Source organism: Coptis chinensis, chromosome 3 (genome assembly GCF_015680905.1).
Source record: "Coptis chinensis isolate HL-2020 chromosome 3, ASM1568090v1, whole genome shotgun sequence".
In the NCBI taxonomy this organism is placed as follows: domain Eukaryota; kingdom Viridiplantae; phylum Streptophyta; class Magnoliopsida; order Ranunculales; family Ranunculaceae; genus Coptis; species Coptis chinensis.
The window spans coordinates 90,314,389-90,320,820 of NC_141458.1; the positions used below are offsets into that span (position 1 = coordinate 90,314,389).

A 6,432-nucleotide genomic window follows, 5' to 3' on the forward strand; every position below is an offset into this window, starting at 1 on the left:
GACCATATCTTTAGACTCAGACCTCGGAATTGGGCCTACCTTATGTCAAAACGACCGGCTCGGAAAGAGCTTTCCAATGGTCCAAGCCTTGACCCAATCAGAGGAGCAGAAGTGGACGAAAAGTCTGTTGAAGCGAACTGCAGCTGAAGAGGCCTTTTGAATTTGAAAGAATTGGGTTTTGGGCCCGATTCTCTGGCCAAAAACATGGCTCCAAGCCCATGCACGATTTTTGGATCTTGATGTATAAAAACAAAAGCTTCACTCTTTGTTAATGGTAGCTAGTTAGACCTAAATTAATATATAGAATTCTAGATCTAGTTTTATTAATTAATTAAGTGTTAGTCCCATTTCAATTCCTGTTTTAGATTAAATTCTTGAATCATTGTTCTTGATTGATTAGATAAATAAAATAGTTAGTTTGTCAATTTCGAATTTGGTTATTTCCATTCTAGATCTAATTTCAATTCTTGTTCTTATTTCATTCCAGCCATTAAATTAGATTCATTATTGTTTAATTAAGTAAATCTCAATTTCTTATATTATGTTTAGTTTAAATTCAATGGGAAATGTTAGTTTGATGAATCAAGGCTAAAACCTCCATTAGAGGGATTGATGAAGCCTTGATGAAAACTTAGTGGTTAGTATAGAATTGGTTGTAGAATCTATTCCACTCTAGAAGGTCATGTTTCGCCATGAGAATGGGTGGGCGACCTCACATGCTAGTTAGTATCCGGTAGGAATGCCATGAACACTAGGGATTAGAACTTCGAAATTCTGCCCGTAGAACGTGAGAATTGAGATACAACATTCTACGCTAGGTCGTTAAATTGGATTCGAGGTGGATTCAATTCCCCTCTAATTTATTTATCTAGATTCAAACAATCGTATTTCGTAGCCGTAGATTAACTTTAGTTTATATTTTATCTTGTTATTTATTATATCTAGTTATTTAAAATAACGCGTCTTGTTAGCATAACATTTCGTAAAGCTCTCATTGACTTAAGATTGATTTCTTAGACTTAGAAGACAATCCATGCTAGGGAACTAGGAGTGGAACGAACTTCCTACTCCACTTAGTGCAATTCGCATCGAGAGTAGAAGCTTTGATAATTGAGATAGTAAAAGTCTAGTTTTAGTTTACTTACAGATTGAATTCATCGTTCATTTCGTAGGTAAACTATTCATTTTACATTTATTAGAACACACCGATGTGTTATCCTTTTGCCATGAACAATCATGTAGTGGTCATTTAAGTTGGAAGAAAATTGCGGCCAAGGTTTTACAATGTGGTTTTTACTGGCCTACCTTTTTTCACGATGCACATGAACATTGTAAAGCTTGCATTCATTGTCAGCACCTAGGTTGCATTTCCCAACGCAATATGATGCCCCTAAATCCCATTTTAATTGTGGAATTTTTTATGTTTGGGGCATTAATTTTATAGGACCCTTCCATATTTCTCAAGGTTTTCTCTATATTCTAGTCCCTAAGGACTATGTGTCCAAATGGATTGAGGCACTCGCATGTCGCTCAAATGACCATAAGACTGTCATGAAATTTGTAAAAAAAAAAATATTCACTACACCATAATAGGTTTTTTGTGACACTGGGCTTTTCTCATTTGTGATGCCAAATGGGCGTCAGGATTTTTGTGACGGCATATTGGCGTCACAAAAACACTCCAACCGTCACCAATAATTTGATAATTATATCATTTAAATTTTAAGGAGTTTTACTAAATAAAGTGACGAAAAAAGAGCGTCAAGGATCTCAAAGACTAAAAAATTACAACTAAGGGACCGTGTTTTCTCCAATAATTTATAACCCAAACACTTCTCTAAAATTAATTGTCATCTCTCTCGCCCAACTTTCTCGTCTCCTCCGCCACTCTTCCTTTCAACCTAAAAATGAATGAAGGTTGTCCTGACTCCGCCACTGTTGTTGATTCTAATTTGGAGAAGTCGGCCACCACCAGCAATTAAGTCTCTCTCTTCGCTTCTTATTTTCTCTATCTAACACACTACTTCTTCCTTTTGTTCTTTCTCAATACTGTACTTAGTTTTAGCGCCGCTCCATTTGCGAGGGGTCACTTGCACACCAACATATTCGGTGAGTTATCTCTCGTTCTGCCACTTTCATTTAAAAAATTCTGCAGCCTTGAGCAATTTCATTATTACAATACTTCTACTTTATTTTAAAACCCCTAATTTTTTTTGAAAAATCAAAATCATCCATTCAATTACATATTGAACTGTTAAGGTTTCCCCTGGATATTTCTACAAAAGCAAAGCTTTTATTTTTACTTTCGATATATTATTGCATGTAGGGGTTGAACTGTTGATTTTTTTTTTTAAAAAATATTGAGATGTCTCTATGTGAAACTCTTACAATTCTTGAGAGTTATTTAAGAGATATGTTGCTATTAAAGGACCAAGCTCATTCATTTTTCAGCTTTTCATTTGTTTTATACCAAGCTAATTCACATGTTACAGTTCTTACGATGCTTTAAGTTTCCTTAGTTTCTTGTATTGTTGTCCTCCCTTGTTGTACGTTGATTTAAAATGAATATGTGATGATGTAAAACAAAGATGTCCACTGCACTAGTAGTGCTAAACATTGGGAGAACCTTAGGAACTTTACTTCTACATTGTTCATTCTGGTTTCAAATCGTTCATAATAGATAGATATAATGTGAAACCCCATATTTTCAGAAAAATAATTTTAGATTGGGACTGGTAGCAAACAAATTAATGGGCTTTGAGTTAGTTTTTACTTGTGAGGAGGTCCAAATTCAAGTAGAAACTCTTGGAGCTTAACTAGTGCTTTCTTTTGGTAAAACAAAAAAAAGGTGTCAACATGAGGATAATGATGGGGGTGAATTTGAATTGGAGAATCAAGCTCCATCCTGAATTTTTGACACCTTCCCAACAGATCATGTTCTAATGTAAAGAACCTGAGAGAAATTCAATTGAAGACCGGTTATGTCACCGTTACGATAATGGGCATAACTTTCTCTACAATGATCGGTTTGACATGCCATTTCTTTCCCTGTAAACTAGATTCAATAGTCTTTCAGATGGTATATGGCATGATAGCTAGTTCTAAGGAGACGTGCCAGAAATCCAGGTAGTTTTGGGGTAAATATCTGTCAAGCTTTTTATGAAGAAAAAGGATAATTATTTGGTGCTTGTTGATCGAGGTTTATGGAAGCGTTATATGACTCATTTCTTGCTGTTAATCTCCTATATTTGAGGCAAGTATCTCTACTGCATCTCTTTTTTATCTTAAATAAGTTGTCTTTATTTCTATTGATGTTCGATATGTATGTTCAAGAAGGTTTTGGGTGGAGAATTTTTTTTTCGCTTTGTGGGAAAAGATTGAACAAGTTTTGCAGTGATTTATTTCTTCATATTTGCTTATAAAAATCGTTTCTTTTTTTTTTCTGTGGTTGAGTCTCCCCGAGTGGTGTTTATTTAGTTTTGAGCTATGGATGGATTTGGTTTTGGGGACCACTGCAAATCCAACCGATCCAAGCCACTACTCAAGTAGGTCTACCGGAATTCTCTGGTCCAGCACGCTACTCATGTAACATTTATAGAACTCATTGTCTCTTTTTGCTTGTCGTTGTTTCAATAGGTCCTACTCCGAGTGGGATGAGGGCTTTGCATGCATGGGCACTAGATAGTCCTCTAAAAGGTAAATAGATTCTCGACAACTTTATTAAATTTCACTATTATCTCGAAACTTAACTTGACCTAATTAGTTTTTAATCCAATGACGAGCTCATTTATACGGTTCTATTTCTTATGGCAATATGATGTTGGTGGATACGGTTCTATTTCTTGGTCAAGGTGGGTTTGGATCTGTCCCACGGGGGTGTCTTACCGGATGGCGAGGCGTGAGTCGTGAAGCAACATAAATTGGCTAGTTCCCAGGCGATCATGAGTTTTGCTCGAAAGTTGAGGTTTTAAAGTCATTGCACAACAATCAAACGTTGTGATGCTGATTGGGTTCTGTGTTGAGGACAAAATAAGATTGTTGGTCTATGAATATATTTGCAATGGATCACTGGATTCTCATTTATATGGTAAGACTTTTGAAGTCCATTTTAGCAACTGTGTTTTATGATTATGCCTAATCAATTTTAAGGATTACATACACCACTGCCTCCGTAAAGTGGTTTAGCTCATAAAAAATTTGACATGCAAATGTTAATCAAGAAAGCTAATATGTGAAGAAATAATTATTTGCCCAACTAGTTCATGAATGAAACCTCCTACATTGTTGTAGAAAGAAATATGATAGTATAGAGGTACTAGAGAATTCTTTTTGGACCTAAAGCTTTTCCTTATCCTTCAATTTCAAAATTGTGGCGAAAGATTTTATGATTATCTTTGATTAAAATTTGTAGATTTCTTTCGATGGGAAAAAAGTCACCTCTGTTATATGAATATCACTCTTTCTTAGTTCTGCTTCAGTGTATTGCTTGAATTGGTCCATAACAAAAAGGTTTTATGCAGGGCGTAATTGGCAAAAAGATTGAATGGGTCACACAACAAAAATTGCGGTTGAGCTGCTAGGGTTCGCGATACCTTCATGAGGAATGTAGAGTAGGATGCATTGTCCACCGTGATATGCGTCCAAACAATATCCTCATTACCCATGATTTTGAGCCACTGGTATGGAATTCATTCATTTATATAGACTTAGTAGTAGTTCACAGTTGTATCTAATTTCCTTCTGTTTTTTGCTCTATTTGAGACCGAAATCTTAAAATAAAAAATTTATATGTTGTCATAGTTTTCAGCCTTTTTACATATCTAACAATTGGTCTTGGGTTATAATTTCTATAATGTTTGTGGATAAACAACCATTTATCTAGCACATCCAATATATTGCTGTAGATAATGCTTTAGTTTTTTGGATACCCATTAATCTTTTGCGAATAGTTGGTGAAAATAGGGTCTTGACAGGATGGAAAGTTGTGGATATTAGCAGGCCCAAGGTTCTCTTTGACATTTTATTAATTTCTATCTAAATTTTCTTTAGGGGACAGTTTTTTCAAGGCTGCTAGCTATATCATTGAGGCTTCTTTGTGCAAAATCCTTTGAGGATACCTCAGAGAAGCTGAAAGAGATTGAGTCACAAATCTTAAGGAAGAGAAATGAAGCTAATGGGGTATGCGAGACCCTAATATAGAAAGGTATGTCATTACTTTCCCAGCTAGAAAGTATCTACAAGTGTTTTCACCCGAGGGATAAACTTTGTGATGCAGTTGATGACTTGAAGCTTGATTCTCTTGTGGTTGGAAGCTGAGGTTTAGGAATGCTGAAAAGGTTCTACTCTTAACAGTCTAAATGCTAGTAAATTTCATTTTTTTGTGAAATCATGCATGTGGCAGAGCATATTATGTTACGACTGCACGGTTAGTGAAAATTGTGTATATTGACTAGTCAATAGTTTGTTTTAGTGGTTCCTTAGCTTGTATTGACTAAGGTCTAGTTGAAATAAATTTTTTTCTTTTTATGAAGGAAAAATGAACATCACCGAAGATCTGTAGCTGCCAGCTTGGTCCAGGGTGTATGTTTTAGAGCGAGACCGCCAGGAGAATCGTCAAGGAGACTGCACGGTTAGTGAAAATTGTGTATATTGACTAGTCAATAGCTTGTTTTAGTGGTTCCTTAGCTTGTATTGACTAAGATCTAGTTGAAAATGAATTTTTTTCTTTTTATGAAGGAAAAATAAATATCACCGAAGATCTGTAGCTGCCAGCTTGGTCCAGAGTGTGTATGTTTTAGAGCGAGACCGCTAGGAGAATCGTCAAGGACCCTATGCTCTTGCTTCTCAAGATGTGATATTGAGTTGTTGTATAGGAATTATATTGAAATAGTATGTTGGTAGATTATGCTATATCCATACATCTATATCTTTTTATTTACATGTTATTCATTAAGTGATATATATACTTAGTCAAATTTTGGTGATGGTTATTACTAAGATTTTCTTTGTGTATAATTGCTTGTAAAGTCTTAATTATATTATGTGTTTGGGGTTTATGTGGTTGTATTTATGCAGGCGATTTCAGGGGGAAAAAAATATAAATATTAGGATGGAAACCAAAAACAAATATATATATTTTTTAAAAATAAATAATAATTTGTGACGCCTTTGACAAAGGCCGATAGCATTAAAAAACAAATTTATAATTATTGATTGACGCGTAGGCGTCGATAATGCAAATTTAGTGATGACATAGAAGCGCTAGTAATGCACATTTAGTGACGGTGTTATGCGTTAGTAATGCATATTTAGTGACGGCGTCAGGTCGATAAATATCAATTGTGACGGCAGTTTGGCGTCACAAATATTCGACACACCAACACGACGGCCTAAATTTCAACGCCTTGTAGGTGTCACAAAAAATAATCCTGA

At 35.3% G+C, this 6,432-nt stretch overlaps 1 long non-coding RNA gene across 1 annotated transcript; it reads left to right on the forward strand.

Moving 5' to 3' along the window:
- Positions 1-5,198: 5,198 nt before the first annotated feature.
- LOC147511553 (uncharacterized) lies at positions 5,199-5,875 on the forward strand. The gene is made up of 3 exons (XR_015217019.1): positions 5,199-5,336; positions 5,532-5,629; positions 5,737-5,875. It is a non-coding gene; the product is annotated as an uncharacterized LOC147511553 (long non-coding RNA).
- The last annotated feature ends 557 nt before the right edge of the window (positions 5,876-6,432 follow it).